This window comes from Limulus polyphemus, unplaced genomic scaffold (assembly GCF_000517525.1).
Source record: "Limulus polyphemus unplaced genomic scaffold, Limulus_polyphemus-2.1.2 Scaffold711, whole genome shotgun sequence".
NCBI lineage: Eukaryota > Metazoa > Arthropoda > Merostomata > Xiphosura > Limulidae > Limulus > Limulus polyphemus.
The window spans coordinates 205,095-214,719 of record NW_013666321.1 but is presented as its reverse complement, the minus strand read 5'-3'; the positions used below and the strand labels follow the sequence as shown (position 1 = coordinate 214,719).

The following is a 9,625-nucleotide window of genomic DNA, read 5'->3' as shown; positions in this document are numbered from 1 at the left end:
AAGTTAGTTAGTTGTACTACTAGTTTAGTTATGTATGTATGTATGTCTCTCTCTCTCTCTCTCTCTATATATATATATATATATGTGTGTGTGTGTGTGTGTGTGTGTGTGTGTGTGTGTGTGTGTGTGTGTGTGTGTGTGTGTGGTTTATTTTCAACATAAGGACTCCATCATTTAATTACTCTTAGGGTTTATCAAATATGAATATAATAAATATTGGTGGCCTCAGTTATGTAGACTATTTTTTAAGAGTACGTTGGTATTTTCTGTTATATCTTTAGCGTGAAATATGAGATTGTGTTGCTACTAATATTGTACATTGTTTATTTTCAAATCTTAACCTTCAAAAGTCAAACTCTGAGTGGACAAAAACTTGCACTTAACTCCTTGTTTCCTTTCAGAAGTGAAGATCATACTGGGCAAAGCCTTAAGCCTAACTTAGATCCTTGTTGCCCTTCAGAAATTAAATTAAACTCATACTGGATAAAGGTTGCGTTCAAATTAGTCCCTTGTTGCCCTTCAGAAGCCAAATCAAGCTCATACTGTGGAAAGGTTTGCTTTCAACTTAGCTGCTTGTTGACCCTCAGAAGTCAAAATCTTACTGAGCAAAGGCTTGCGCTCAACTTATTATTTATTATGAAATGTTGTTGAATGTTTTAAAAATCTACACGAAAGACCTTCATCAAGGGATAAAATATGACTTAGCTTGAATGAGCAAAGTTTTTCAAGTGGCGCTGTGAATCCTCCAGAGTCATGATGCCTTTTGGTAGTTCAACAAGCACATACATAGCAGTTCTTTAGTGACGTCACCCATCCAACCTAAATTTTTCTGGGGGGGGGAGTCTAGTGCGGACAAGCGGTTTTCTCTTGAACGGTCATGATGTCATTTCTGACCAGCTCGAACCAATTTTTAGTGTTTATAGAAAAATGTCCTCTGGCTTTTCATTACACGTTAAGGCCACTGAATGACTTTCTGGTTATTTGAGTTTTAACGCCACGTCAAACATCGTTCTCTGATACGTTTATCCAGGTTCAATGTCAGATCGAAGGCGATGGAACCTTGTTCAGACACTGACCAGCAAATTATATAGGAAAAAATATCCACACTGTGGGGTTTTACGAGCTCTCGCCCAAGCCAGGAAACCCACGATATAAAGTTTACGAGGTTTCTCTCGCGCCTAAGACGTTGAGACCCTTCTTTTCATGCTTGCGCATAAAGTAAATTATATATTTTATGCTACTTTTATGAGTCGCTCATGGATTGATAAATAAAATTACACATGATTAATTGTAGTCGTAATCAATTTTATGTATTAACTATTAAGCACATAATCATTAATTAATTTTTCGTCCCTGCAGTGTTTTCTTTTTTACACGGCATCATCAAAGTCTTCCAGATCATCATTTTTGTTTTCATCCATCAATTTTCGTTTGGTTTTCATGATTTATGAATGGTGTCAATGTCTGAGTTGATGAAAAAAAATGTAAGCGTGTTTAGTGTTCTTCTTAAAAGCACTTCAGTGTAGAAAATAAAAGTGCTTCGTACACCATACGTTCAGCCTCTTTAAAGGTATTTCCTTCGTGTGCTGGTTTCTGTGTTTGATCGTCGTCATCTATGACCTTTAAATATATGTTGTACAAGGGACTGTCTTTTTATAAGGGATCATTCTTTAATACCTACATTTGCATTATATTTATTGTTCTAAGAGCATTCATCATTCTCAAAGTTCTGGCATTCTATAGAAGCATTATCATCATAACATTTTTATCGTCATCATTAGTGGCATCTTTCTTCTGAGAACTGTTTTCACCGAAGACGTTTTTTCAGTTGGATTGTTTTCAGTCCAAATTTTATTCTGAATGAATTTTTATTCCTTTTATCCCATTCTATCATCAGTTTTTCACAATTTTAGTGATTGCATTTTTGATTAAAGTATCGTTACATATTTTAATATTTAGCTTGGTTATAGGAAAGGTGTTAATGTGTTACTCACAAACATCGTTATTAATTTTAAGATAAGCTGTCGATAAAGATCTTGATTACGAATCACTAACTAAAGAGCAGAATAACTTGGTCATCGGAATGATAAACGTTATGGGCTTCTCAAGAGCGAATAATAATGTTAGAACCTTACGACTGAGTTACTCCTAAAGCATGGTGCAAGTACTTGCCCAACTAACCCTGTTTTACCTTTCACAATAGTTAAACAGCTACTATATGCGTACTAATCGTAAGGTTTAAAGCCACAGTTTTTGGCATACAAGTAAACGACTAAACGTACCATTTTAAACTATAATTTCCTATTAATTTACAATACAATAAGTGTAACCTTTTAAACTGTAATTTCCCATTCATTTACAATAAATTGCATTGCTCTATTTTTATATTATACCTGTAAAACGTTCGACACAAATTGCCTATTTATTTGCATTAAAAGGCAACTTGTATTAGCGGTTCCTATATGCTGAGCCGCAATATTTCTGATTTTTACAGTTATAGTAAGCAGTGTGATAATATCATCATAAATGAAAAATGGTTGATTTCATTTGCATTTAACTCCGTATTTAAATATTATCCGGTTTATTTATTCTAATAGTATAAATTAATATATCCACGAGGATCGCAAATAAAATGAAATCCAATATTTGATCCATGGATATTGCCATTCATTTTTTACTGGTTAACACTAGTTTGTTGTTCATAAGTATTATTTACTATTAGTATTGTTCGTGTATTGTTCATGGAGTTGATGTCATAATTGATAGTTTTTAAGGGTTTTCACTGGTAGTAGATTATGGTTGTGGGGTCGGTTAATTAGCTCAAACCACGCAGTAAAAATACGTTCAGCATTAAATGTTCGAATCTAGCAAATATGAAGCACTTAGGAAACTCGCGCAAGCAGTGGGTTAAAATTGTAGTAATTCTAGATTTCTTAAAACATTGGAAAAGTTACATTTTCGAAAGTTATGAATCCCTCCTAAGTGAACACTTTGTGTAGCTACAATTTCCATTGTTTGAGTCATGATATTTTCCCACCAGATACTAAGTTAAACAAAAGGAAAGATGTGGAAACGTATATCTTCTTCATAATTGTGCTAAAGAATGGAATTCCTGTACGTTACATACACGTGTTGTTAGATCAAAAGACTGGTTTCTATTCAAAGGATAACCCAGGCGGAAAGTACATGTATGTATATGTAATGATGATGCAAGTTTAACCAGTGTGTTATCTGTGTGAAAACCAATAGGTATCTTTAACAAAGTACCTTGAGAATGATGAAAAGGTTGTGTCTGCACCAAATTATCGATCTGTGCTGGTTCTTTCATCTAGTGCATGTATTGAACTTGCTCGTGCGCAGGTATTTATTTATACATGGTAGAAGTAGACATCACGTGCTCTATCCACTCATTGTTGTTCGTTTTTTTTTCTACTTGAAGTTTTATATGAACCATTATGTTTCATAAATATAAAGTTCATATAAAGCTCCAAGAAGTTGCAAAAAATACGAGAATAAACAAACGTTTTATATTTAAAACTTCACTCTTTCTTTGCGCCTATAAAATTTATCATATCTGAATATTTAATCGTCTGTGTCTGTGGTTCTGAATATCAAAATAATTTGAACACCATCAGACAAAAGTTTCATGTTAAGCACTACTATAAAGATATATAGAAATAGCCGAAAAGCGAGTTACTGAATAGAAATAGCTTGGTATATATAGGTTCCTTTTGTGCTTTACTTCTAGACAGTCTTCTCTTCTAATTATCTATAATTGTGGCACAAATTTTACCCAAGTGATTTTTAATGTATGAATTATTAATTTGTTTACACAGTTGACACTGAATGTTTCGTGATGAAAACGAAGTTGTCATATTTTATTCTCATATGTTCTAACATATTTTGAAAGTTCTTTCTTTTTTTACAGTTAAGAAAATATGCTGTATCAAACTAGTAATGTATATCCTCAGATGTTACATAATAAAAATATTTGAAGTATATCAACTGAGGTGTGACAGCTAGACATAACCTTAACATTTGTATGATAAACTTGCGTTCTCGAGAGAACAAAGCAACGCAAGTAATTTGGCATTTTTCCTGTCATATGATCAAAAATATCGGACTTCTCAGAAAGATAGTTTCACGACCAACATTTCCTACCCCATATTTAGGGCAAATTTTGCCGATACGACTGTATTTATAATACTGAAGGCCAATTTTATTCTGTTGAATCTAAAGCTTCCCGTAATATTAGTCAGCGTCAGTAAATCCTAATATATTTTAGATGCCATTGAATAAAAAGTCAAATAAACCAAACATTTTCACCGCTTTAGCAGATCTTTTTTCGGTGTAAATTATCCAACATGTCAGTTATGCTTCCAGAAAACTTTCTTTGGAGATTTCGGTCTTCACATTGTTGCCTATACCTGTTTAAAATAGAGGGTAGATATCACAGAAGCCAGAATCCTATACCAGTTGACGCTGTTTGTGTTTGTGAATTTATTTGCCCACAAACTCTTCCCACAGTTTTAGAGGCTAACAGGACCCATGGACCCAACTTGGCAGGCGAACTTGGGGTGTCCCGAGGGTTGTCTTTATCTATATGGTGTAGCCCTTAACCCTTATTTCTTCGGAATACCAAGGGGTGCTAAAATATACCCGGAACCAAAGGTCATCCACGATGATCGGGGGGGGGGGGTAAACGAGTATTTTTGCAAGGTCGCTGAACTCGAATCTGGATTTTGTGTTCCTGGCTCCCCTCTGGATTCCGGGAACACAATTTTTGAAATTGTGTTAATATATCCATTTACTAGCTAACGGAACCAAACTTAATACCCATGTTGTTGTTTTTAGTGATTGTTTTTATACGTAACGGAAAAAAAAATCGAAGATAATGGAAGAGCTTGATCAGTAAAATAGGGCCTCTGTGAATAATGAGAGGGCCTTTGAACCCTGCAACGAAGCGTGGATATTTTATACTCGTATTACATTCATCTCTGTACTTCTACCACTATCGACTCGGGGTGGGGGTGGGGGGGGGGTATCATCCCCAGTCGTTAAAAACATAACATATGCATTATACCAGACATTCAAATGTTCGTGACGTTAATCCCTACTTCAAAACTGTTCCTCTGTTTATATCTCGACATCTATTCCAAATAAGAGGAGCTCATAGATAATATTTTTCTTACTGTTGTGGTCACGTGTGCACGTTATCAACACGTTAGCTAACATGTTGTTACCTTTCTGGCATGATAGGGGTATTCAGCAGGACACCGTGTTCATGTAACGAACCAGCTACGGAACGCTTTTGGTGCAAGAATCATCAGTAGGAGACTCCTGCACGTTTGGCCACCACGGTTACCGGATCTCACACCTGCAGATTTCTGGTTATGAGATTATCTGAAAGTGTTGGCGTACCACGACATTTAACAGATGATTGTTGGTTTTAAAAACAGCATTCAGCATCACATCCTTGTCATTCACAGTGGTCAGTTTCACACAACTGTGTACCATGCGTTACCGCGTCCGGAAGCTGTTACTAAGAGTGTTACAGTGAACAAGTACTGTAATGAATTACACCAATCCAGCTAAATGATAAAGACAGTTTATTTTAATAAACTGATGTCGGTTACTCAATTTTTTCGTGTTTTCTATTACAATTAAACATAAATTTCAGGAAAAAAAAATATTGAAAATTGACGCGATCATTTCGGTGTGACGTCACAGAGCGTACGTATTTAGTACTCTGAGATGTCAAAATCTACCATCTGTGGGAATATGTTCCCCATGATCTCGTATGTATCCACATAATTATAATGTATATGTTACGGTTTGGGAGTTATACGCAATCTTTTGTATTGACTCATCCATTATTTTTCGCGTTTCTTGCGATACTTAGTGTGAAAATATTATCCATATTCACACACACACTCACACAGAGACAAACAAACAAATGTAGACATCACTTAATGATAAAATTTTGGGATACAGGACCACTTTTACAGCCAGAAACTTATCTCGTTGCCCTGATTTTCATATTCTTTTCCTGTGCTTAAAATATTAGGTAAAACTTGATTCTTATTTTACATGCTAAAGTAATGGTAAATCTTAAAACTTGAAATAATAAAATTCAATGTCCAGTTTAACTGAACAATGTTAACGTCTTTATTCTTCCTGTAAACAGTAAACTTTCGACATGACGTAGAAGCCAAACCTGTTTTTAGCTCAACTCCCACACGGCTATAATAATGTCTAGCAGTCAACCACTAATGCATCATACTAAGCCGTATAGAATGAATTTCCTGTTCTCTCTGAACTAGTCTATTTGTGTTTATTGTTTCGTGGAGCCGAGGTTTATCAAAAGCTTATATCAAGTCAGCAAACGCGGCCACCCTATTGCAATCTTCTTGTGAGTGAAGATTCGGGTCAGAAGACTGTTTCAATTACACGTTTTCAAACCCGTGTAGAAATTATGGATACATGTACTTCTACTATTTGTCACATAATCTGTCATAGCTTGCTGGATAAGTTTATTTCCTTACTGCTTTGCAAGACGGTAAAGTTTTCAGCTATCTTAATTGGTACAGGATAATTTTAGAGCTTTGCTTAGGTAGGTCCTTTTTAGCAGATGGTTCAACTTTATGCCGTTAAATGTACTTCGAAGGTTACTGTGTTCGTTCCTTTATTTTAGAATGTCGCGAAAAGTTATACAAGGGCTATCTGTGCATAGCTGTCCCTTATTTTTAGCTGATACTAGAAGGAAGGTAGCTAGTCAACAGCACCCATTATAATCTATCTCTTGGGCTACACTTGTCTGCTCGAAAAGTGAGATTTGATTGTCATCTTTATAACGCACCTATGACCCCTATAGCTTTTTGCGGCAACGGTTTGCGAACCATGAATATCCGGATTCAAAGTCCGTGCACGCTAACAAGGCCCCGGTCGGTCTCAGTATGGCTGAAAGGAATATTGTGCAACACTTACAATATTGTACGTCCCACTTGAGTATGCGTAATTAGATAAAGTTTCCCGGTGCGTGAACTATAAGTTTATGGACTTCTAACTGACAATAAAATACGGGCTCGATTCCCCGTGATGGACAGAGCGCATGTAGCCCCGTATGTAGCCTTTTGCTAAACAATAAACACATAAGGAATTTGATTTCTAATATAACATTTCGTGATGATTACATTTGAGTGTATTTATGCTCAGTGTAAATTATTATATAAGGTAGGAGCATGTATGAATTTTAATTATGAATTATGCACAGGGACATTTCAAAATAAAAATGGCGACAAACTATTAAAGTTTTATTTCACAGAATGTAAAGTAAAAATTTTAAGATGTTTACTATATATTTTCGCATTGGAATATTGTAAACGTTTATGTGTTTTCATTTACGCAAACTTTAATTTATGTGTTGTATTTCAATTGTTAGTCGATGCTAAATTATCGGTAACAGATATCATAAATTGTGTTAGATTGCTTTTATGTTTCTCAGAATCATGCTATATTTTGCTCTAGCACACCAATACATGCAGTGCCCAGTTGAGTTGTAATATGAAAAATATTGCAAACATTACACGCTTGTTACACATGACTCTCTTTGGAATTACACAGGAGAAAGGCCTATTCTTAGAACTCGCATTGTAGAAGAAAAATAGTTTATTTGCTAGGAATTAGTAATTATGATAAGCTTGTTTAGCATATTCTTAGAACTCGCATTGTAGAAGAAAAATAGTTTATTTGCTAGGAATTAGTAATTATGATAAGCTTGTTTAGCATATTCTTAGAACTCGCATTGTAGAAGAAAAATAGTTTATTTGCTAGGAATTAGTAATTATGATAAGCTTGTTTAGCCTATTCTTAGAACTCGCATTGTAGAAGAAAAATAGTTTATTTGTAAGGAATTAGTAATTATGATAAACATGTTTAGCTTGTGACATTGCAATTATTAGCAGGGGGTTTAGCTGTTTTATACAGGTGATGCCAGTAACAGTATAATGAAGCATATCAAATTTATATATCTGTATAATGTTCATCAAAACTTGCGAGATTTCCAATAAATTATAGTAATTCAAATGTTAAAAACAATATCTGTACATATTTAACTCAGCATAAGGTGAAAAAACAAACAACTAAAACCTGAACTTCCCGACTATCATCAAAACTCTGATTTTTTTTATTATTTTTTCGACAAAGTTATGTTGGATGCACTTGATGGCTATAATGGTTTGCGTGCATGATAGCAACAATGAATTTTAAAATTAATTGATAGGAGATTTCACTCTTCAGATTGTTGCCTCTTATTTTACAGTTCACTTATTCTATACTTGTTACTTTTGATTGAACATTTTTCATAAAACTAAATTTATTTTATCTTTTGAAACTCCCACAATCAAACTTGGTTAGATTATATAGTATGTGTGTGTTTGTGCGAGTGGTTTGGATTTGACGTCAGAAGAAAAATATCAGTCGTTTTAGTGTTTTAGGGGAAAATAATCAAGAAAACTTATTTCTAAATGTATAATATTATAAGTAACTAATCCACAAACACACGCCGAAAACAGTAATATTTTCGTCTTAAAAACTGTTTGCTGTCACAGCTTTTTCAGTTGTTTTAAATTAATTGCCACAGAATCAAACTATAAATTTATAAAAGAAGCTTCGATATACTGAACGTACAGTATTTCACAGCACGTCAATAATAATAATATACCTTTTTCTTCTTCTCTCGGATCAGAGTGTAACCTTTCTGTGCATTTCATTTTCTCTCTTGGATCAGAGTGTAACCTTTCTGTGTGTTTCCTAAAATTATTCGTCATAGTCCGTACAAAACTTCATTCCTGAAGCAAAACAGCCCTCAACGTGACTCATCGCATTTTCACTGATAGTGACGTATGAAGCTGGGAAAGTGCAGGTTCTGGTTCACACATGGAAAGAAAAGGGTTGAATCACATTTTATTCATGCCAGGATTTAAAGGTTTTTTGTTTTTTTTTATGCTAGAAAAGCAACAGTCGCATTAAAACATTTTGGTTGTTGAATATCTAGATGAGTTGTAAAAACCAATTTAAAGGCAACTAACAACTGTTAATTAATTTTAAAGACACTAAGACGTTCCTGTAAAGAAAAAAAAATGCTTTTTCAAAGGAAGTAAATGTAGGGATGGTTAATATCAATCTTTCAAAAATAATGTAAACAACATAGTAAGTATGGGATTTGTAGTAGAATGTTAATAAACAAAAATAGGATAAATTAAACTCGGTTGTGATTGAATAGTTATATATTACTATATGTTAATTCTTGCCTGATGTATTATGTAGGGATGATGCTAATGCCATCCCTAAATTTACTTTCTTTTTTGAAGTTTTTCTTTACTTGTTTTCTTGTTGTTTTTTAATGCAGTATTTAAATAGACATAGGAAAGTTATATTTATAACCAAGTTCTAAATACAATAAGGTTTCAATTGTAATATTTATTGAACTGGTGTATTTAAGTATTTTACACTCACAAAAAATAAACCTATCATTCTATAAGTATTTGAAGAACTTGTAGCATTTCGCCACAATTTAATTCTTCGTATTGTTAGCCGACACTGGGCAGCTTGTACATAATTGAAT

The 9,625-nt window shown here is 34.0% G+C and overlaps 1 protein-coding gene across 2 annotated transcripts in view; it reads left to right on the top strand.

Annotated features, from left to right (window-relative positions):
- LOC106460111 (serine/threonine-protein kinase mig-15-like) overlaps positions 1-9,625 on the top strand; it is a 104,864-nt gene that overhangs the window by 30,223 nt on the left and 65,016 nt on the right. The window lies entirely within an intron of this gene.